The 24,741-nt window shown below is 44.5% G+C and overlaps 1 protein-coding gene across 18 annotated transcripts in view; it reads left to right on the top strand.

Annotated features, from left to right (window-relative positions):
• The window catches only part of Pard3 (par-3 family cell polarity regulator), a 501,294-nt gene that overhangs the window by 136,084 nt on the left and 340,469 nt on the right, over nucleotides 1-24,741 (top strand). Inside the window, exon 1 of one of the 18 annotated variants that reach the window (XM_041649749.1) lies at nucleotides 17,280-17,319. The exons of the other annotated variants lie outside the window; for them this stretch is intronic. The gene's annotated coding sequence lies outside the window, so the exon portion shown is untranslated. Of the gene's footprint in view, nucleotides 1-17,279; nucleotides 17,320-24,741 lie in introns of those variants that run through there. 18 annotated transcript variants of the gene reach the window in all.

Raw genomic sequence — 24,741 nt, 5'->3', positions numbered from 1 at the left:
TGTAAAATGCCCTCCTGGAGTCACAAATGGTGCATGCAGAGATACCTGCCAGGTGCTGAAAGTGGAGCTTTTCTCTCCCACCCCTTCCAATACATTGCAACAGAAAATTGAGTATAAAGAGCAGGCATCACCAGGGAATTTGTGTGAGACGTAAAATACCCCTTTACTTATCCATCCATTTTTGCCTTGCTGTTAACCTCCCCTCCCTCCATCACAAGGAATAACCTAGCTATTCAGCTGTTCTAGCTGATACACGATAAGATTCCCTGCTGTTGGTGCAGCATCCCTTGCTCGAGTCTCATCCTGGGAGCGTTGCCATCATTTTCTCTCCGCCGTGTCTGTGAAGCACGGTAGTCACCTGGAGGGATGTCTGTAAAAGTGATCACGAGCGTTGTACGTTTGTTGGTAAAAAATGGAATTTCTATGATTGTAATGCAGTGACATCATGGATGGGATTAGCTAACGATCTGTCCATTGGGGGAATTGTGTGAAATGAAGAAACCCAGGTGCCACCTTTCTATAATTCATATTGGCCTCTGGAAACTAAGAATGATGCTGAAATAGATTTCTCAACTTTGCTTCTCACCACAAAAACAATACATCTGTCTCTTAATCTGGGCAAATCTAGGTTAGGACCCACTGGTTTCATGAAACCCTGTCTCAAAAGCAAACGAAGACCAAAATACAAAATAAACACAAAACCACAGAGAAATTCTTGCAACGTTTTAGCACTAGAGGAAGCAGGCAGTAGATTGAGGAGGTGCACTTGCGTATCTCTTGAGTTGCTGGCATTTCCAGGCCTCCATGGCTGTTCTTGTCCTCTTGTTTCTGCAGAGCCACCACACCCTCCACAGCCACCCTGGCTTTTCCATGTTCACCCAGGCTTGCTACAATCCTCCCCTAACAACTCACCCCATCCTCCTCACACCCCAGGGTCCCTGCTCCTCCAGTGTGAGGGTTTCATTGTTCCTTTGATAAAGCAGACCCTTGAAATGGCTTTGCCTCTCTGGGGTTGTAAAACGTACCCACCCACTGTTGGAACTACAGCTGGCAGCAATTTCTTATTTATATGCCTGAAGCTCATTAAATCCCTGCTCTGTTTAGCACTCTCTCTCTAGATTTATTCAAGATTTAGATAATACATTAAAAATTGGTAGTGCAACCCCTAACCTCTCTCTGAGGTTGTTTTGGAAGGAGGAGCCCTTCCCTTCCCTTTCTCATCCCCTCACCTTTCAGAATTGCCTTTGACTTTTGTGGTGCACATGGGCGATTTCTGCAAGGCTTGAGCACCCTCGGTGTTTGTATCCGAAGGGAAAAGCTAGAGCTATATATGTAACTGTGCAGGTTCCCTTTCTTGCGCCGGAGCAAACATTTGGTTGTACAGATTGCTGTCAAACTTGAACACTCTCAAGGTTATGTGCAGGAATGTGTCATCTCCCCTGATCCATGGTGATGCTTTCCTATTTAACCTGCCTTAGAGTTCAGAAACTACACTAATTGGAGGTTAAGTCTGAATCTAAACGAGTAGTGTGTTTTTCAGTTGTTAAACTAGTAGATTTAAAAATAGCATTGTGGGTGTGTCTAGACTTGGGGACAACTTGTAGGAATGAGGTCTTTCCATTATGCAGGTTTTGGAAACTGAACTCGGGTTCTGAGGCTCAGAGAGAAGCATCTTTACCCACTGAGCCGATCTCTGACCCCTTAATTGCTTGCTAAGGGGATATGCAGCATGAGGACAACGTTAAGTGTTATTTTACTTCATCTTGTGAGTTGCAGTTGGGTTGTGAGACAGGGTTATACTCATGTATCCCGGAATAGCCCAGAGCACACCTACAGAGGAGTCCAGACTGGTCTTTAGATCATTGCAATCCACCAGCCTCCATTTCCCAAGGTTGGGAGTCCCAGCCACCATGCCTGGCTTTAAATTGGGTTTTTATCTCTGTCAGTTCCTTTGCACTTGAGGTAAGAGTAGAAAAGACACCCCGGAATTCTAATCTATAAACTGATACAGAGTCTTTAAACCCCACATAATGAACTTCTCATATTTGGATAGCTAAGTGTCAAGATGTTGTCTAGTTCAATGGAAAAACTTAACTTATACTACTGCAGGATATATAAACTTTATTCTCTCTCTCTTACCCCTCCCTCCCTCTCTCCCCCAAGTGATTCAGTTGTTTACTGGAGGAAAGCTAGGAAGGGGCTTCCATAACTGGCCCCGAGAACTCATGGTTGATTTCAAGGCATGCTGAAAGAGGAGAGAGAGGAGAGAAGAGGGTAAGGAGAGGGAAAGAGGAGGAGGAGGAGGAGGGAGAGTGAACAAGTCCGCCCAGTGCAGGAGGGAAGTGAATGCTGTGGCCCAGCCTGTGTCCTCTTTATTTGGTTCATGACCCCAGCTTACCGGACAGTGCCATTCACATTTAGGACAAGCTTCTCAGCTCAACTGAACCTTTCTAGAAACATACTCGTGGCCACCCTAGAGGTCTTTCCGTGATGGTTCTCAGTCAGCTCAGGTTGACAGAAAACACGAATGATCGGTCACTGTTGTGAAGACCTTTATTGCCTGACTGCTCACTTGAATTGGTACTGTGTGTATTACATATTTCCTTTTTTTTTTTTATTTGGAGGGTGTATCCTCCAGGGGCCATGTAAGCCTGGAGAGTCTTCTCCCAAAGATGGCACATGGAAAAGTCAGAACTGGAGAGGCTCACATGTTAAAAACCCACTCTTAATGTCTCTGGGTTTGTTGTAAGAACTGTTTATTTATTATGTGTTGTGTATGTGTGCCTGAGTGTGTGTCTGTGCACCATGTTTGTTGCAGATGTCTGTGGGGGCCAGAACAGGGTGTTGGAGCCCCAGGAACTGAGCTTACAGGCAGTTGTGAGCTCCCTGGTGTGGGTGCTGGAAATTGAATTCAGGTCCCCTGCAAGAGCAGCAAGTGCTCTTTGTTCCTGAGCCATCTCTCCCTCACCCTTCCTTGCACTTATTACAGCATTATTTACAATCCAGGGGCCCAACAACAAAGGAGTGTGTAAGAAAATGTGCGCACACACAACAGATTGTTTTCATCCACAAAGAAGAGCAAAGTTTTACAGAAAAATGTGTGCTACTGGAGGAAATCATATCAAGCCAACTAACTAAATCTCAGATAAATACCAGGCTAGTGAGATGGGCCAGTGGGGAGTAGCGCTTCTCATGCAAGATTGAGGCCCTGAGTCTGGATCCTAACATCACGAAAAAGTCAGTCATGGGCATTCCTGTCAACTCAGTACGGTCAGGGCAGAGGCAGTACTGTTGGCTTGCTGACTGCCGGACCAGCTCCAGGGTAGTGATAGATTCCGTCTAAAAGAACTGAGGTAGGAAACAGTAAGTGAGCAGAGCACCTGGTGTTCTTCTCTGGCTTCCCATGATACCCACGGTGCACGCACTGCATGTACACAGACTCCACAGAGACAAGTGTCACCTATATTCCCTCGTCTGAGGCTCCCATGTTTTATGTAGACACATGTGATCATGTGTGTACAGCTGTCATGGAAACCAGCGAAGCTGTAGGAAACAGGAGACCAATGGGACTGGGGAGTGGGCAAGTAGAGGATGTGGGCAATGTGATTTCAGTCTGTTATATACTCGCGTGAAAGTGGCCTTATATAAATAACCTAGTACAATAAAATAAAACTTTTTTAAAATCCCATTTTTCCCATTGTCTTCATTTGCCTTCCAAAAGGACTTGTTGGATGCAGTGATCCTCTCTGTACAACTCCTCTGGGGTCACTCACTCCCCATTCTGGGGATTTCTGGGGGTGCTTGTAGAGTCCTAGGAAGGGAGCGAGGAAGCGCTGGTCCTGTAGGCTGTGCGTGTAACCCATGGGCGACTTCAGACGCAAGCCAGAGAGTTCACTTCATACAGAAGTGACTCTGAGATTTTATTGAGACTTTCTAGTAGTTGGAAATAGGAGTTAAAAAGTAACTTTTATTAAATTGAGTGAATTGTAGGACATTTCAAAGACAGTGTTTTTGCAAATGGATGCTCCTATTCTGTGTCCTGAGAGCAGTGTGCCCTGACTGACCAGGAACTCTCCACTAACAGAATGTGCCTTCTGTGCTCTGACTGCCCCCAGGGCTTACCCGTGCGTGACAAGGAGTAAGCTTTTCTTTTGCTCTATCTGAGGCTCCGAAAGAAGCTATTATTCGATTCTGGGGAGAGGCATAAGTCATAACCGTAAGCTCCAATAAATGTAAATCCATGAAAAATGTTTGACTTTAAGTTGCTGAGATGCCTAGGCTTGTAAAACCGCACAGCTGCACAGCTGCTTTCCTCTCTGGAGCTCATGCACGTAAGAATTATCTGTCTTTTTAACAGGGAAATTTCTGCACCTTCCACGAGTCTCTGGTCTCACGATATCTAGCTGGGGAACAGAATCAAGTCCTGAAGAGCAGAAATGAATTCCTAAGTAAATGAGTTTTCACTGCTACATTTACGTACTCCTCAGAGAAACAGGGGCCAGGCATTCACTCCGGCAGTGATCCTGAGCTAACTGTGAAGTGCGTGCTCTATGTTTTGTTACCATAATCCATTCATTGATCTACATACCCAGTATAACACAGTCCTCAAGAAATACTGGTTGGATTTATGCCGTCCTTCAATAGGAACTTTGAATGTAAGATCCATGATTGTGTGTGTGTGTGTGTGTGTGTGTGTGTGTGTGTTGAGTATGTTCAAGGCCCTAGGTTCAGTTCCAATACCCCTGCCAAACAAAGGATGGGCAGATGCCCTTTAAGTAAATATGTACTTAGTGTGTGTGTATGTATATGTGGACATAGACTGGTTAATTTTAGACCTGTTATCAGATGATTTCAGTACTTAAAACTGATTGCTAAGAGTATGAAGTTCCGTCACGTGGCGTTAGTTTCCGCATCCATCCATCTCCTCTAGGGTTCCATCTGCTGTCATTCCTGTCTGTACCCCTCTCTTTCCGAGTCTTACTTTTGCTTTCAGTGCACACTGATAACACCCTGCGTCTTCCTCTCAGCCCACTCCTTAAAAAGGGGCCATTTTCTTTCACGTCATTCACGTTTGCTTCTGAAGGGTCCAAACAGAACCTGGTTCTAGATAGACTCCCAGCGGCTATTTCCTGAGTGCCTGTGCATTGAGGAGAAGCAGAAACAGTGTCCCGAGACCCTGTGATACCAATCCCTGTTGACCGAGTTTGTTTATGTTACCCGGTCTAGCTCTTTAGAGAGAGGAGACCACCCCTCCCCGCAAACAAAAAGAGTGATTTACAGCCTGACTACCATCTCCTATTGTAGAATTTGCTCGTCTTGTTGAGTAACAACAAATTCTGAGAACTGCTAACCAATGGTGCCGATCTAGGGGAGGACTATATCTTGTCCGCATTGTGGAGGACTCTGAATTAAAAATGGCCAATTTCTCCTTAACTTCATGAGCATTAGAGGTTTCTAAATTTGAATCTGTGCCACAGCTGAAGTCAGTAACTTGGGAGTGATGGGATTTACTCCCTCTGTCTGTGCCCAAGTCTTTATCTTTGGCGCTTTTTGTGATGGATCGCTTATCCATGACCCTACTTGGACCTGTTGCTGTTCAAGTGTCTCATTCTGTGGCCGTCCTGTTCAAGTCCTAAACTTGATCATAAAGCAGGTGCCCTTCACCCCCTCTGACGGCCCACATTCTGTCCGCACGGGCAGCACCTTCCCTCCTCTGAGTGGCTTTTGTTCTGCTTTGGTTCCCATGTGAGGGCCCTGCTCTTCCTTTCTTCTCTGCTGAGACTTTTCTTCCCCTACGCCTGTGGTCTTGATACGCAGAGCAGCTCTCCTGGGATTAACAAACCATCCTTATGTTGCGGTTTTTACTTTATTGTCTAAGGCTTTAGTGTTTTTATGTGGCCTCAGGACAAGAGGGTGTTTGTGGGACTCACTGTGGCGCCTAACAATGTGCGTGGAATGGGAATTGGTGTGTGATGGACACTCAGTGCCGGATGGGTGGGAGAGTGAGAAGGAGAGGAGACAAACCCTCAGCCTCATCCTGTGTCTCCTCTCCCCAGTCCTAGTAGAGGGAAAATAGAAAGATACGCTTGCTTATTACAAACAGTTGCCCAGAGCTACATGGTGTAGAAACTCAGGGCATACGCAGACATAAAGTAAATATTATTCATTTCTCAGAAGAAGCCATAGCTACAGAAGGTGGCATTCTACTTTCGAAGGCAGATGGTTGCTGTGACGTGTGGTGGGGTGAGTGGAAAGGGCCCGAGGGAGCCGCTGCTTGAGACTGGGAGCTCTGGCTGGGGACAGAATTGCTTCAAGGACTCGTTTTCTCTTGTTCCTGCCTGACCCTTCCCATCCAGGCCATTCTCTGGTCCTGACACAATAGTTTTAAGATGTGGATTAGGTCAGTGGAGTCGGAGGGGAGCTGTAGGTGTAATCAATAGCCATACAGAGACCAGAGGTTCTTTATTATTATTTTATGTTTTGTGTTTTCACAAGCTTTCCTCACCTCTCTCTGTGGCTGCTGCCCCTGGCCCAGCAGAGGGGAAGACATTTGCTCTCATACTTTTTAAAGAAACAGACTTCCCTAGAAGTTAACCAAAGATATACCACCCTTGTCTTTGGACACGCCAGTCCACTGTGTCTGCTTTTAGGAACCATTTTATTTTAGATCTAATTCCCCTCTGCAAGCCAGGAAGGTTGTCCTCCACTTGCTTCTTGATAGGTAGCGATCCTACGCTGCCTGAAGGAAAACAGCGCTCTCCTTCCGCTAATGCAAAAGTGAAAAGCTGTGGCCCTTAAGCCAAGTCCCCAATCCCTCCTCCCACCCCCAATTTAAAAATAATAAGCAGAATTGCACTGTGAATCAATGAAAATGTGATCATGGATGTGTTGTGTCTGTCACCCCTTGCAAATAAGGGTTGGTGTATTTCTCTGCCCTGTTTTCCCAAAGGGGGGAAATTGGAAACAAGAGGAAAACAAAAAACGTCAGGCAACCAGCACTGCTTATAATTCCATAAAGCAAGTAGGGGCAATGCCATACTGGGCTTGTCATAATTCTTAGGGTTTATCGAGTGCCAGCCTGAGTCCCACTCTTCCCTTGTCTTCAGGTTTCCACGAGATTTGCAGAGTGATTGGTAAGTGGTCCTCAGCAGCCATGCCCAGAAGCACCCCTGGCCGGCAGGGCCCACACTCCACTTGCAGTGACTGATGGACTCGGGAATGAACCGAAGTCACCTTTCATGCAAGGTCTAATTGAACTCATGTACTTGAACACCCACGAGAACGGTAGCTGGAATTTATGAAGTGGTTCTGGCTGATGGTGGGCGCCGTCTTCAGAGAAGCGGAAACAGGGCAGCCAGTTTTAGACCTGTGCTTCTTCTCCCCATGCTCACATTAGAAACATCAGTGTTTGCACCTAAGTGGTTAAGGTTTCAAATGCGCAACACCCGTGAGATGCCTTCTGCCATCCTTCTACTTCCCTTTCCTTTCAAAATCCTAGTGTGTGCAGGAATTATATAGGAATTATGAATAAGCATACCGATGTTTATTGGGTCTGTACAGTCATTTGGGGCGTCTTCCTCAATTGCATATTTTCTGAGAAGGGTTTCTCACTGATCCTCAAGCTCCCTGACGGCCTCAGCTGGCTGAGGAGCAAAGCCCAGGTTCTCCTGTTTTCCTCTCAGCTGTGGGTCTACAGCTGTGCACTGGCACACCCGGCTTTTTCGTGGTTTTGGGGATCTGAACTCAGGTCCTCATGCTTCTGTGTGAAGCCCTTTGCCATTCAGTCCTTTCCCCAGTCCCCAGTGGAGAATCTTTAGATCTTGGTTTTTCCCCCTTCCCCCTCATCAGTGGACCTGGAAACAGGAAGAAACATTGTGTCCTTTGATGTGTTTTGTTTTGTAGGTGCATTTAGGTTCATTAGGAGTACCACAGCCAGTTTATTTTCTCAGGGAGTCTGAATACCTAAGGCCAAGGTGCTGGCAGCGTTGGATCTTTCTGTAGTCTATTTTGCTTGTAAACAGCTACATGCTTCCTGGGTTCTTACATGATCTTCCCCTTGGTAAATGTCTGTGATCCCATTTCCTCAAGAATACCTGAATGTTATGAGAGTTACAGACCCTTGAAGGCTGAACAGAACCATTTGAATGCTAGGAAGTGTGTGCACCCTGCAACCATGGAAGTCGCACCTATGTGTCATGGTCACCTTATTCCTCTCATATAGATGGTGTCTCCTGAGGATTCCCAGAGTTTGTGGGGTGGGCATAGGGGGATGGTGCCAGAAATAGCAAAATGCATGACACAAATACAGCAGATTGTTTTTAAAAAGAAAAACTATCATCTAGCTGGTTTAATTTCAGTTTTCCTAATAGAGGAATGAAATAAGCATTAACAAGACTGGGTAAGCATCTATAAGATAATGGAAGACGACAGAAGGCTGGGAAGCAGCAATCATCACACAAACACCTGATTGCTTGCCTTGATCGCTTTATAGAATTACTTGATTAAAAAAAGGCTGTCGCTTTTTTTTAGATCTAATAATTCCGAGAAAGCAAAGTTTTTGAAATCCTACGTGCTAAATGAACTGAATTGTATAAAAGCGAGGGTGAGCGTAAAATGAATTGTCCAAGATGTATGATTACTGAAAACAGGCCAAATTGAGGGAAATTGCAGGATAATAGGTATGTTTTCTTTAGTAACCTGGAAGAATTAGGGAGGCAGTGTATTAATAAGATCTGCAGACAATGGCGAGTGAAGTGTTCTTGTCTGCTTTTAATGCATGCTAGCGCCAGTGGAGCAAGGGGACCATGCACGCGAGTGTCTGTAATAGAAAAGTGAAAAGGATTGTTCTGTGCGAGCAGATTGGTATCGTCTGGGGAGAAGTCACGTACTGCTGGGGTCCGCGAAGGAGACGTGGCTATGATCAGATGTTTCCAGATGTAGGGATCTGATGGCAGTTGATTCTGAATACAGACTGGAGCGCCTTGAGCTTCAAGCTCTCTAGTCTCAATAATGGAAACATACCAAGCAGATGCTTTGATGAACTGTACATTTTGTCTGATGGGTTTCATCCAATTATCAGCCATAATCAGATGGTATTTAGACTGGACAAACCAAGAGTTTCTTCAGCTGTGAACCTTTCCAACGGAGATGTGTTTCAACAGCAAACGTGAAAGAAAAAGGCCTTGAAGAAAAAGGTGTCCTTGCAGACCCACGAAACCTGGCCATGTCAGAGAACATCTGAGTTCATGTGGAAATTTTGGATACTGGATGCCCTATTCTTCTGTGGACTGGTCCCAGGTGCTGAAGAAGGGCACTGGTCTCTGGCGGCGTGGTGACGGATGCCCATCCTCCATGCTAGGAAGGGCGTTGGCCTTTGGTGGCTTGGTGGTGGATGTCCATCCTCCACGCTAGGAAGCAGTTAGGGGTATACATACCTGTATAAGAAGGGTAAGGTTTCAGTCTGCAAGCTGTAGTGATGGAAACACACCTTTGATGTCTAGTGAAATGCTTCTGTCTAGTTTGACCTTGGAGAAACAATAGTTCAAGAGCTCCATAAGGCATTTAGGGTGTCTCCATAGCTTCCCATTGTATCGTGTGTAGGTTTTGTAGTATGAATTGGAGAATTTGCCACACTGATTGCTTATATACACCCTGGTGCTAGTAAGCAAAGTATTTAGAAGTTATGGCATTCTTGGTATATATTTGTTAGAAATGAAAGAATTAAAATTACACTCTATTTTGTGTTCATTTTTATTTTCAAAGAAAAATGTCAGCTTGTAAAGAAAATATTTGGACTTTGCTCATTGGAGGGAAAACATCCCCTTTCCTGTCCTGATTACTTTATGATGAAATTAATAATAAAATCATTTGTAGGTGTTTACAAAAGACCTCTGGAAAACAAGATTTTCTAATTATGTTCTATTAATATCAGTTTCTTAGCTCCATGTCAGAGTTGATGGATAGGGTTCAATTTTTATCAGTTTAGAAGTCCAGGCTGATTAACTGTCCGATAGAGCATTCCAGAGGGTTGGAGTAAAGAGTGTGCAGAGGCCTCAGGTAGCAGAAGCTGTGCTGGAAATGCCTGAACACAGACCGTCCTACCTGTTTTCCTGTAAACAGGAAATGAAAACCCGAAGAGAATCTAGGAAGCTGGGCATCCTGGTCCTGCGACTTCTGCAGCAGCTCCCATGCTGTTGGGAGAACAGAGTAGCTCTGTTTTCCTAGTGATGCTTTGCTTTGCTGGTTTGTGCCTAGTTTGATTTAAACCTCATGTCATTCCAGGCTGGCTATACCTTCCTTGTTTAGTTAATTAAGCATTTGTGTGGAAATTTTGGTGCACCATTTGCCCTTTTACTTGGGATTAAATATGGTGATATATTATCCTAAGACTTTCAGATCTTAAGCAGCAGTTTAAACCCAGTTTCTTTTTCTCTTACGTCAAACAAGTCCAGCACCCTGCAGTCTGGGGTTGGTGTGTGAGCCTGTCAATACCCATCCCAATGTTGTCTCCTTTTAGCGCTCCTTCATGGCCCAAGGCCGCTCCTGAGTTCAGCCATAATGCTTATATGTCTGGAAGCAGAAGGGATGGACAGGTACAGGCCATCTGGTGTCTGCCGTGAGGCTTAGGGAAGCACTACATAGCATTTTAGCTGTCACCTTGTGCTACTCAGAGCTGACGTGGAAACACCTGCTGCAGAGTGATGCACAGGCGTCCTCACAGAGCAGGAGAGCCCAGAGGTGGGTGCATCTGTGGTCTTTGCAGTCCATCCGTTATATCTACATCTATCTATACCTACATCTACATCTGCATCTATATCTACACACACACACACACACACACACACACACACACACACACTTAAGTGGATATAATAGAGTGGAGAGCATCCTTGTTTTTTACAAATCATTTTTGAGCTAGTAAGGTTAAGATTATGTTTCTGTTCTGCTTCTGAGGTCAGCGCCACATTCTCTCCAGAGTCTTCGAGAAGAGATGCAAGCAGCTTCCCGTTGGAGCAGTTTGTGATACCCCGGCCCCCCTCACCCCATCTTCAGTAGACCTAATAATGGTCTGGAAGACAGTGGGCGAATTCCAGCTCACCGTTTTGCTAAAGTGTTTCGATTTGGTTTTAGAGAATGGAAGAACATTGTAGCAATGGCGTTAAGAAAGTCATCATTCTCCCCCCTCCCCCCCAAATGTTATTTTGGAACAGCAAAGGACAATATGTTTTATAGCACAACTTTTAAGATGACTGGATTGGCAATAAATTCACGTAATGGAAGTTCCAGCAAGCCTTTATATTCTACTGGGGAATTCCTTGGTTCTCGGTGTAAATTTTTAAACAGTTGATAGCAGATTTCTGTTCTTTTTGTTCCTTCCATTTCAGACGTAATGTGAAAATAGCTTGCTGTGATATAAGGAATGTGGTTTGTTAGTCAGTGAGCCAGCCATGCACGCCTCAGTTGGCAGGTATGCCAAATAGCAGCTGTGGGCAGCGGAAGGGTGACCTGTAACATTGTTACTGTGACATCACTCTTCTGACCCAGAACCAGCCAGCCAGATCCACCCTCAGCATCTAACTCACCGCTCCATAGTACACCAAGTCCAGGCTTTCCGAAGGGACTGTCCTCCCCCACCACCCACAGCTCCACAGTAAGACAAGTCCAGGCTTTCCGAAGGGACTGTCCTCCCCCAACACTCACGGCTCCACCACATGACAAGTCTGGGCTTTCCAAAGATCTCGTGGTTTCCCCACCCCATGTGTGTGTCTGTGTGTCTCTCTATGTGTGTATGTCCTTGTGTGTTTGCTGCTGGGTTCCCGAGAGGGACCCACACATGCTGAGCACATGCCATGCACTCAGCTATATTCTAGCCCACACGCTTCCTCTTGTATAGGTGGATTTCTTACATCTCATATTGTTAGCCAGTTTGTGCTGCCTCCTTTGCTAGCACCTCTCCCCATGAGCAGTATTAATTCAGTCTGAAATGATTTACAAGTGAAAAACATCAGGTAAGGGTGGAGGATGTGGTTCCCTTGCTAGAGGGCTTGCCTAGCTGCTGTGGAGCCCTGAATTGAATCCTCAGGAGTTTGTAAACTGGACGTGATGAGGTACATCTGTAATGCCAACACTGGAAATGACGAGAACCTCAAGGTGTTATTTACTCCACAGTGAGTTTCAGCGTAGCCTGGGCTATAAGAGACTCTGCCTTGAGATGGCTCAGAGGTTAAGCACACTGGCTGTTCTTCCAGAGGTCCTGAGTTCAATTCCCAGCAACCACATAATGGCTCACAACCATCTGTAATGAGGTCTGGTGCCCTCTTCTGGCATAGAGATGTACAGGAGGAACATTGTATACATAATAAATACATATTAATTTTTTTTTATTTATATAAACATCGGGCCTGGCGTGTTGCTTGAGGGACTGGTAACAGCGTCACCCTTAGGAGTATAGGACATACGTCCTTCCTCAGGTGCTGGCTCGTGGTTAAGTTCAGATCCCTCATGTGAGTTGGGAAGGGCGTACTGTTTAGACAGAAACCTGGCTCCACAAGCTTCTGTTGTGGCTGACCACATCCAGCCCACGGTGCCCTTATGTGATTGATACACAAGCTGATGGAACTTCCCTTTCGATTGTTAGGTGACAATCAGATAAGACACAGAGGCCAGCAGAGTGCTTACCTCATGACGCACGTTTTACAGTTCTGTGTTAAATTTGCACATGTGCGTGTGCAGGTTCATTTGTCTGTGTGTGCACGTGGAGGCCAGAGGTCAGGGTCTGCTGTCTTCCTCTTTGGTTCGCCATCTTACTTTTTTGAGACAGCTTCTCTCACTGAACCTGAACCTGAACTATTTCAGCTATACTAGCCAGCCAGGGAGACTCTGCTGTCCTCCTGCCTCTGCTTACCCAGCGTGAGGCTTACAGGCAGCCGCTGCCCTGTGTAGCTTATATTTGTGTCCTGAGCAGCTGAACTCAGGCCATTTTATTTGGCTTGAGAAAAACGGCATAATTTAAGAATTCTGTAAAGAAATGAAGATATACTGAACATTATGCGTATTATTATTATGGCTTATTTATTCAAAAATTCCGTGGGAATTGCTCATAACACGGAAGTGTTTACACGTCTCTACTGTGCTGTGAGTACAACTGGAAACGCTTTATTCTTCTTGAGATTAAAACAACTGGTGCTTCCTCACATGAACAAATTGTGTGCCGAGCACATTTCTCTTCTCCTCCTCCCCTCCCCTTGCTCTCTTTGCCCCTTTGCGCGGCTTTACTGAATGTTTCGCCTCCTGTATATGTACGTGGTTCATATACCTACACACAACCTGGGAATATAATTGTCTCCAGTTACATCCATTTTTCATGCTGAGACACATTCACAGGACAATAGTTGGAGTCTTTGAAGTTTATTGCCCCCTCCCTGTTGTACATATGTGTGCCTCTATAGTGTATATGACTGAAACTACCCACTTGTGTGCATAGAGGCCAAAGGCTGACTTTTGTGAGTTGTTCACTATCCTTCGAGTCCAGCTCTCTCAGTGAACCCAGAATTTAATGATTTGGTTAGATTGGCTAACCAGCGAACTCAGGGTTCTCCTGAATTCTTCCCTCCATTGCTGGGGTACAGACACCTGCCATTGCACCTGCTTTTAACTGGGTGTTAGATTTCCAAACCTCCAGCTCCAGATAATCTGTTTCTAAAACATTTGTTATAGTATCCCTTGGCATGTTGAATAAGTGCTTCACCTCCATAGATAGCATGAAACCCAGATATAACACTTAAGGACGGTACCCCCTTTCCCTGAGTCCCATGGGGATTTGTTGGGAGGTTATCCCCATTTTATTTCCCAGACAGAAAAAGAGGGACCTGCTGCTCTGCTGTGCACAGCCGTGGGGAGAACAGTCTGCCCAGAGCAGGAGCTGCTAATGGTTGTTGCATTGCCCGCTGGCTGTTCCTGCTGCCTTCTGCAGTGGGCTGGCTGCTGACACGGGCTCAGAGCTCCATTTCAGCTCGTCAGAGAGCTTTCTACACGCAGCTCCATACAAGGTCCCTTGCACAGGGATGCCGACTTAAGGACGAGGTCAGTTTACATGTTCTCCAGAGGAAATTCCACAGAAAGGAAGTGGATATATTTGGAACGTGCCCCACAACCCAGCAATTTCTAGAACACACACACACACACACACACACACACACACACACACACACACCCCAATCATTTGCTAAACTATCTGTACAGATGTGTTAATGAAGAGCACACTAACTTGAGTGGACAGACAGCCCCAGAATCTGTGTGTGCTGGGTTGACTCTATGACCGGAGTACTAATGTTTAATTAAAGTTTATTTCAACTGAGAGTCGTTCCCAGTTTGCCCACAAGGTCTGTACAGCCTGTGCTTGCCTCATCATTAGTATTCTGGGCTCTGTCATCCTGCAGTTCAAACTCTTCCCCTTGTTTTCACCGGGGAAGATGCTGGAACAGGGTTGCTTAGAAACACTCGGCCACATGCTCCCCGGGAATTATCAGCCTCTTCCGCACGTTCCCCTCCGCACGCACAGAGAAAATTGACTTTGGCTGCTGACGACGGATAATTGATTGCAGGTTGTTTAAGTGGAAATGCCAGGTTGAAAGTATATATCCTTTCATATTCATGTGTTAGATGCGGAGAAGCTGTGTGGTGGTGACACACTCCACAGAGACCAAAAATATCATGGCAGCAGCCAGGTCTGCCCTGGTGTGTTTTAGTATGCGGATCCTGACACCGGTCAGCTCACGGTGTTATCTTTGGTTGCTGGAGACCATTTCTGGAGTGATTGGTTTGGTTTCCAGTGAATGTCCAAAGCCACGTCTTCCAGTGGGGTGCTGCTGGTTAGTGCACTCAGTGGGTGACGCCCTTGAAGAGGAGCTGGGTACGTGAATGAAATGAAAACCAATGACTGTCTGGTTGTTGATTTATCACATATGTGGTCCAGAAAGGCTTTTCTTCTTTTCCTCATCCATTAGTTTATTAGAGGTATGGTCTTCCTGCCTTAGTCCCTCAAGAACTGCTTATACTTGCTCTGCTGTGCTCTGCTTTTCTCTCCCATTCTTATTAAATAATTCATTTAAAATATTTTTTGTCCTAACTTCTAATAAAATGAGTACAATGTGTGTCTATGAATTAATTAATTAGACTTAAATTAATTTTTAAAGATTCTCTGATTGGGCTGTCAAGGGTCTTTAAAACAAAAATGAATGAGGATCACTGAATCCACAGAAGCTGGCGCCAGTCCATGAAGTGTGCCCTGTGCACGCCACTAGACGGTCGGATCCAGAACTGCTGATGCGGTCTAGGTTTCCAGTGAAAGCATAGGGTTGAAGAAAAACAGTAAAGCCTGCCCCTAGCGGGGATGCTCTAAGATCATAACATTCAACGGGGGCTTGATGTTGGAATCCTAGTTACCTTTAAATAAGGTCATTTAAAAATTACTGCTTATTTTTCTTAATTATGATCCCTTCATTTTTGTGTAAATATATATATATATATATATATATCATAATCTCATAAAATAGTGTGCAGTTTGCAAGCTAATCTGAGTTGCATGAGTGAGTCCTCAGGATTTTGTTTCATTTCTTTTGACAAGTTTGTTGCAGATTTTTTACATTTATTTTGTTTTTATTTTACGAATATGAGCGTTTATGCATGTTTGTGCATCATGTGTTGCCAGTGCCCTTGGAGGCTAGAAGAGGGCACTAGGTCCTCCGGAACTGGAGTTACTGATTCTGACCTACTAGGTGTGTGTTGGGAACCGAACCTGGGTCTTCGGCAGGAGCAACAGTGTAGAGCTGTCTCTACAGCCCCTCTTTTAAAGGGCGGATCTCACTTTGCAGTACAGCTTTGTTTGAACTTGTGATTTCGCTGCCTTGTTCTACCCAAGTGCTGGGTTATAGATACGCACTACCACACCTGGTTTGATACACATTCAATCCACCTTTTCCATCCTGGTTGTCTTCCTAGATGAGGAGTCCCATGGACCCCCCCCCCCCCCCCACACACACACTTTTTCTTTTCAGTGTCCTGAACTGCAACTCTTTGAATAAGTAATTTACCCCTAAATACAATCCATGAGCAGAATTCGGAAGGACCTGAATTCTACCAGCATTCATTGTGCTGATCTATAATGTTAGCTAGAGGATACATTGTAGCATAGGTTAGTTAGCTACTAGGAGATCAATACATTGTAGCATAGGCTAGTTAGCTACTAGGAGATCAATGCCAAGATAAACACATAATAACTTATTTAATGAAACCATCTCTGGAGGAAACCAAATCTCTCCACACTATTGGAACAGTACCTGTTGTTCATTTCAGTTAGAAACAGTGTTGAGGTTGACATTATGAGTTCCTTCTAAGTCATGGCTGTAATATATCCCGAAATTCTTGACATGAAGTGCAGAGCCATTTTTAAATCTTTAATACACGGGAATACCAGCGAGTTCTGCAGGGGCCTCTCTAACATGTTAGAGAGGGGAGAAAAATACTAAGTGACCTCTTTAGGACATAAGTCATAGGGTCATTTGTGATTGTTCTTCTGCCTCACTTTATCTGACAATTTGACTAGCATTAATTTAAAAGGTGGTGGTTTCCAGTGTGTGTGTGTGTGTCTGTCTGTCTGCCTGCCTGCCTGCCTGTCTGTCTGTGTGATATGTGTGCAGGTGCTTGCAGAGGTTAGAGACATCAGATTCCCCACAGAGCTGGGGTACCAGCAGTTGTGAGCTGTGTGACATGGTACTGGGATGTAAATGTGGGTTCTGTGGAAGACAGAGCTGGCTTTTAGCTGCCGAGGCATTCCTACAGTTCCCATTATAATTGACCTTAAAAAGGTAAATTACATGTATGTATATATACATATATGTGTGGATATACGTATGCCATAGAGTATTGTGTAAGTCAGAGGACAGCTTGCAGGCGTCAGCCTTCCCCTTCCATGGCATGGGTCCTAGGGATTGAACTCAGGTCATAATGCTTGGAAAGCAGGCAGTTTTACCTGCGGAACCATCTTGCTGGCCATCATTAGTGTGTATGTGTGTTTATATATATGTATGTATAAATATATAATGTTTTATATTCTTTACTTTTAATAGCACAACTAGTAGTTAGATTTTTGTAGTCTACTTTTTTGTAAAGGGGAAAATTATCAATTCATAGGTAAGGTGTAAAAGCTGAGGCCAACAAAACCATGGGAAAAATGAGATGCTGGTCCGTCTGAGCTTCCTGCTAATCCACCTACACTCAGAGCACTGTTGTCAAGTTGCATACTCGGAATCTCTTGGCTATGTGAGTGGAACCCTTTCCTCTTTGACTTGGAATAGCTGGTAGTATTTTCAAGATAGGGAAAATGTGGAAAGCATTTAAAGCTAGTGGTTGTTTAGCAATTCCTTGCTTCAAATGTTCATATGTATCATAATTTGGAGGGTGTTTTTTCTCTGTAGAAATTCTAGTTGCTCGAATGGCCTGAGAGCATGTGACTTCCACCAGCTAGAGCCCAGTGGGATTTGTTTACATTCTTTTGCTAATCCAGACTCCTAGCTCAGTTTTACTAATAACTTAAAAATAAAAAAAAGCCTAGTATTCTTACTTCCCAAATAGCCAACCTTGTCTAAATGAAACTCACCACGTGACAACAAATGCAAAACCCTACATTTAATGAGGAAGTAATTTCACAAACCAGTGTACCAAAACTTGAATTGTTAGTTTAATCACAGTGTGGCCGCTCTCATTCTTAATTGGTTCAGGCCTTGCTTTCTTCGAAGCTTGCATTCCATCTGCTCGGTGGGTTTATTATTCTTTGGTGTGTCATTTGCTTTATTTCCCAGATACGTAAGATTTTATTTCTGTGACTTAGAGTTACTGCTAGCTCTGCAATCACACGCTGAAGGAGAAGCCTGCGACTGCTCATGTTTTATGGCGGATGATATACAAAGATTAATCCTGATTCACTGGGTTGTAAAATCCAAATAAATTATATATGGAAATGATTTAGAAGAATGCTTGCCCTCTACTGAGCTCAAAAGTTACTTGTTGTTATCTTCATTTTCATTTCCATTCTCATACAAAGAGCATCATCAATATATACATATATACACACACATGTATGTATAGTACATATATATGAAATGCATGTACCTATACATATATATGAAATATACATACTTATAGATATATTTCAAATTTTGAAATTATAGCTTACATTTCTCGTCCCTTCCCTTCCCTTTCTCACCACCAAACCCTCACATCTGACTTTCCCTGCTCTCCTTCAAATTCATACCTTTAAAAAAAAGCCTAATTGTTATTGCATTCATATATGCATATGTACATACAGTCTGTTTGGTCCATATAATGCTACCTGCATGCATGTTTTCAGGGCTGGTTGTTTGGCACTGGATAACAAACTGGCTTGCACTTCCCTGGGGAGGTCACCTCTCCTGCTGCCAGTGTTACCTGTAATTCTCTGTGTGGGTTTGAGGTTTTGTGGGCTTTTCTCTGTCCAGTTTGGCATGTTCGTTGGTCAGCTGACCTGTGAGCCATCATGTGGGCGAGGCGTTTTGCATGTTGCTTCTGATACTACCGGGAGACACAGTCTCAGAGCACACTTTCTGATCCTCTGGCGCTCACAGTCTTTCCACCCCCTCTGCGGCAGTGTTCCCCGAGCCTCATGTTCCAGAGTGTGTTGTAGATATCAGTTGGGACTGCAAGGTACAGCTCTGCATTTGATTGGTTGAGTTTCCTGTAGTTGACTCTTGCAAGGAAACAACAAAACAAACAAGGAAAGTTTCCTTGTTGAGGAGTGCACCACCACACCAACAATATTTACCAGTGCTCTTCTTCCAGTTGCTCATACATTTTATTATGCAGGATGTTGAATCTTTGCCTTAATTTTGTCGGTGGTGGGATTTTATTTTAACCTTGATGTGAAGAAAGACAACAGCTGTCTAACCTATTTTCCTCTGTTCCTGGTGATAACTGATGTTTCTTCTGATCAAGACACTTGGTACTTTTTGTCCTGTGACTCTTGTACTGTAGTGTGGGTAATTGGGACATCCTTGGAAGGGTTCTTGAGGTAATGGTTATCTTGTCTTGGTACATACATTTGCATAGTTGCTGTTGGTCCTTCCATTCTTTCCAGAATGTGCAGTGAACTTCTAGAAGCTTCTATCTGCTGACTGTGTGTGTGTACAACATACGCCTGTGTTTTCTGTGCTTCAAATTGTTCAGGTGGGTGGTGCTGGACTTCCTTAGGGTAACGATTCCTATGTCCTGTAAATTTGGTCTGAACTGGTGAGATGTGAGCCCCTTGTATCTGCTACCACAGGTGTATGGAACTCTTCAGCTGGTTGTTGGATAAAGAATGGAAAAATCTCATTGGGCGTGGTGTTGCATACCTTTTATTAGCCCAGCATTTGGGAAGGTGTGGAGCTGATGGAGAAACCCACACTAGTCTGGACAACATCATAAAACCCATTTTAAAGGGGGATTAAAAACAAACCTTCATTTTTGCTACCTTTCATGGAACTACAGAATCAGTATTTTAGAATTTAAAAAGATGTCAATTTAAGCTCATGTTTTCATACTGACCTCATCTAAGACTTCTTTAGGAAGTCTCCTTCCCAATTTGAGGCTTACTGATTTTCCCATTGAATTTTGCACAGGAACAAAGCAGTCTGTTACGTCTTATTTTCCCTCTAGTCTCCGCGCTCCACCTTCAGTGCTAAGGAAAGGACCATGCTTAGTACTGCTGCAATCCAGCCCCTCTTCTGTGTTTCTGAAGAGACTCAGAGGCTGGAGACCTGACTCTGGCTTACGGACGCTTGCTGCTCTTAGAGAGGTCTCAGGTTCAGTTCCCAGCACCCACAAGGTGTCTCACAACCACACATAGCTCCAGTGCCAGGGGATCCAGCTCTTTTGACTTCCTTGGGCACTGCCTGCCCTTGGCACACATCCATGTGTGCAGGCAAAACTCGTGTTAAATAAAAATAAACGACTCCAAAAAGAACCCACAAATCAGAATAATTTAAACGATCAGTGTGGATTTTAAATGCTTTACAGTATTTGAGGACTACTGACCGAGGACATAAACAGCTTTTTAGAAATTTAAGCTAAATTTTTTTATATGATTACATACATGCTTTTTCTTTATAAGATTACAAACATGATTTTTCCTTGGTTTTCCCATTTTTGCAAAAATGTCCTCTGGGCAAATCTTTATCTTTGCTTGAAGGAAAGGGAAAGAAGCATCTCCTATTATTTTTGGAATTATTTGTTCCTATTTTTATTTTCACAAGAAAATAGTCTAATAATGAAGAAGGATTTTGTCATCTAGTGTGTCTAGTTGTCAAGGTCGGAAGGAAAGGCTCGGCAAGCTGCTGTCGCTTGGTCTTCTTTGATAATGCCACAGATGACCTCCATTTTATCTGTTTTCTAATACTAACAGAAAAATGTAAATGTGGTTGTATTCCTTTATGATTTATGTTGGCTTCCTTTTAAGAACATTGCTTTATTTAAGTGCAGTCTTATCTTTAAGCATTCCAAATTTATTTCAAGCATAATTTCTCCCATTTTTTAAAATGGGAGGATCAAAATCATCTTTCACATTCCGTTTGAAGTTTCTTGTGCTGGGATCCAATGTTTCGCAGTCCTCTGTGGTCCCGTGAGGTGACTATGTTTTCTGCGCAGCATCCATAGACTCATGTGTGTGTCTCTGTGGAGTGTGGGTTTCTTCTTGGCTGGTGCTGTCTTGCTGTCTTTGATTGCTTGCAATTTGTTAACAATGATTTTCTTCTGAAGGAAAATTTAGTTATTCTTTTCATTGTTATTTATAAATGCTTGCTTGTGTGGGGAGACATTGTTTTGAAGGGGTGGAGGGTGTAGGTCCCTGTGTATGAGGAGGGTTGTAATTAGCTTGCAAGGGGCTCTCGGGGACCTTCATGTTGGTTTCATATTCTATCTAGAGATGCATGTGTGTTATCCATATTTGAAGATACAAAAAGCGTTCAAGACTTTGCAGAGTGGTTGTCATTGTACATGGCCTGGCATCAGGGTCTGGTGCCAGTTCCCTTATTCCCATCATAAGAATGGGTGACTCGGCCTCCGACCCTCGGAGTCCCAAGGAAGAGCTCCTTGTACTGTCACCACGGATTCCCCAGGATCAAGAGCCTAGCAGACGTCAGGTTATTCATTACCCGCTCACCAGATTCCATTTAATCACTGACAGATCAAGACGTTTCCCCTTTGTTCTTTTTTTTTTTTTTTTTGGTTTTTCGAGACAGGGTTTCTCTGTGGTTTTGGAGCCTGTCCTGGAACTAGCTCTTGTAGACCAGGCTGGCCTCGAACTCACAGAGATCCGCCTGCCTCTGCCTCCCGAGTGCTGGGATTAAAGGCGTGTGCCACCACCGCCCGGCTCCCCTTTGTTCTTGAATTTAACAAATGGGGCAAATTAGGAAAAGTCACGCATCACCATAATTCACACTTTACATATTAAGGTCCCCTTACCCACAGTAAAAAGCTCGATCCACCCAACCATTCATGCTCGTGCAGGTGACTTTAATTAAACACAGTGAACCTCTCATACAAGGAGACTTAAAAGAAGAGAGGAACTGCAGGGAGAGTTTGCACAGAGAGGAGAAAGAATAAGAGGGATGATGACGGTGTGACTATCAAAATGCACCTTATACATACGTGACTGTCCAATCGTATGTAAAAAACGGGTTTTAAAAAGCTGTAAAGAGCTACAGGCAGTTCATGGCCTCTGAGGGAGGGAGAATTGGTCTTCAGAGATGAGCCCCGATGGTTGTCCAACCCCAAGCAGTCAGCTCTAAACGCATCTACAAATAGACAACACTTAATGGCTGTATTTATAGAAACACGGATGTATATGTGACAGTAACTGAAGATGTGCTCCTGCGTTTGAGAGGGAGTCGGAATCAAGGAGGGTGGCGATGACGTCACACAGTGCTCAAATATAAAAACCTCCAAACTTTGCATTGGAGGCAAAGATTGATCCCTTTAGCGCTGCAGATTCCCTCAGCTGTTTTTTTTTGGGGGGGGGGCATGGCGGTGGGAGGCAGGGTCTCAAGTAGCTCAGAGAAGTCTTGTAGCGGAGGATCGCCTTGATTGTTCTGCCTCCTCCTCCCAGAGGCTGGTGGTGTATGTAGGCCGGTTCTACCATGCCCAGTTCTGTTTGCTGTTGATCAAGCCCAGGGCTTTGTGCATGCCAGGCCTGCACTCTCCCCACTGAGGTTCATCTGCCTGCCCTCCACAGGCCCTTTCATGGTTTGTTTTGTATTTCTTTTTATTTTAGCTTTTGAGGCAGGGCCTCACTGTTCCCCAGGTTGGCCTGGGACTGTTCTCTTGCTTCAGCTTCCATGGAACTAAGTTCCAGTCTGTCCCACTGTGTTCAGCTTCCTAGGAACTAAGTTCCAGTCTGTCCCACTGTGTTCAGCTTCCTAGGAACTAAGTTCCAGTCTGTCCCACTGTGTTCAGCTTCCTAGGAACTAAGTTCCAGTCTGTCCCACTGTGTTCAGCTTCCTAGGAACTAAGTTCCAGTCTGTCCCACTGTGTTCAGCTTCCTAGGAACTAAGTTCCAGTCTGTCCCACTGTGTTCAGCTTCCTAGGAACTAAGTTCCAGTCTGTCCCACTGTGTTCAGCTTCCTAGGAACTAAGTTCCAGTCTGTCCCACTGTGTTCAGCTTCCTAGGAACTAAGTTCCAGTCTGTCCCACTGTGTTCAGCTTCCTAGGAACTAAGTTCCAGTCTGTCCCACTGTGTTCAGCTTCCTAGGAACTAAGTTCCAGTCTGTCCCACTGTGTTCAGCTTCCTAGGAACTAAGTTCCAGTCTGTCCCACTGTGTTCAGCTTCCTAGGAACTAAGTTCCAGTCTGTCCCACTGTGTTCAGCTTCCTAGGAACTAAGTTCCAGTCTGTCCCACTGTGTTCAGCTTCCTAGGAACTAAGTTCCAGTCTGTCCCACTGTGTTCAGCTTCCTAGGAACTAAGTTCCAGTCTGTCCCACTGTGTTCAGCTTCCTAGGAACTAAGTTCCAGTCTGTCCCACTGTGTTCAGCTTCCATGGGGTCTTAGAGGAGCAGCTGCTGCCATCCAGCTGGATGAAGATGCACCAGCCTGGTACTAAAGGTAGCTTAGATTTGACCTGCAAACCGGATTAGTCCCCAGGTGCACTGTGTCTCCAGACCACCCCCTGAAAAGTGAAATTTTAAGACTCGGAAGCGAATGACCCGAGGCACAGGATTACTAAGAACACTTGCTTCTCGGGTTTATGTGTGCTTGATTCTTTTCCTGCCATGCATTTGATTTGACCAGATGGTCTTCAGAAGTGACCATATGAATTGTCTTGATAGAATTAAACTTACTCTCTTAATTGGATATAATTGCTCAATAAATTGCCCCATGTTTGCACAGTGATTAAGACCCTCATTGTTCTGACTTTTAAAGCTGTTGCTCTTGCATTGGAGGAGATGTTACCATCGTCAGTGCTTGCCCGAGCGTAATCGTTACGTGTTAATTTCCAATTAGTTCAAATAACTCGTATCAGTAGATTAGGAAGATAATATCTTTTGACACCTTTGCACTTCCTTCCAGAAAGGGATGATAGTTCATTTTTCTGAAGATACGTATGCCTTATTTGGCTTAAGACCCAAAATGTAAAAACAAGATCCTGTAAAACTTCTAACTTAATGGGACAGTAAGTACTCTGCCCAGAACTGTAGGGTCTAATCTGAGTACATTCGGCACCATGGGTGCAGAGAAGGGGGATGAGGCCCTGTGTCAACCTGCACTACAAGGTCACGGTGTGGAGTTGAGTAACTCCTCCTAGAAGATGCCTGGTGTCGTGACTTTCCTAACACCGCTTTGTTGCCGTCGGCTTCCGTGGCAGATGATAACAGCAGATGGTAACTCTAGAGGGAAAACGTATGTGGTTCACGGCTCTAGTTCGTGACTGGCGGGACAGCAAGCTCATTGCCATGAGCTTCTCCCCTCAAAGCTCAGACGAGCAAGAACAAGAGACTTGCACCTCTTAGCCATCGTTCAGTCCCCTGCCCCCCACCAATATGTGCAGCTTTGTGAGGTTCTCTGCCTCCAATTGCATCTCATTGAAAATCAAGCCTAGAACTCACAAGCCTTTCGGAGATCCTTCCGCCTACAAGAACAGCACAATACGCACCTGGTTTTAACGAGTATAATTTTGAGTAAGGATTAGTGGAAATTGGAACCAATTGAAAGGAAACTTTGTTGCAGCTTTGGTGAGATACTACAGTTCTCGAATTGTCATGGTAGTTACTGTTAGGTCAGCCAGAAACAGTTTAAATCCTTGGGAGCGATGATAAGCCGTCACAGTGAACTCCTGATTCCTCAGCACTGTTATACCATACTCTTCATCCTCATGAGACTGGAGTTAGGATGCTGTTTACATCAGATATTTTCAGTAAGCAAAGCTATGCTTCCCACCCCCTCCTGCCTTCTCTGGGTTGGAATTCAACTCTTCTGTGCTTACTTTAAGTGCCAGTGACACCTATTTACTGCCAGGAAAGTTTTGCTTTGAAGCGGTTGCTGGAGGCACAGTTCAGTGGCAGAGTATATATGTGTGTCCTGGATTCGTTCCCAGCACACAGCGACACATGCAAAAGAAACCAAACCTTGCTACAAGGAGTGTTTGCAGCATGTCCTCACCAAGTACATGTTCCGGGGAAG

The sequence above is a fragment of the Microtus oregoni genome, unplaced genomic scaffold, assembly GCF_018167655.1.
Source record: "Microtus oregoni isolate MIOR12 unplaced genomic scaffold, Mior012 000004F_ref0000308, whole genome shotgun sequence".
Taxonomy (NCBI): Eukaryota; Metazoa; Chordata; class Mammalia; order Rodentia; family Cricetidae; genus Microtus; species Microtus oregoni.
Note: the sequence above shows the minus strand (reverse complement) of the source record. Positions and strands in the feature narration are given on the sequence as shown.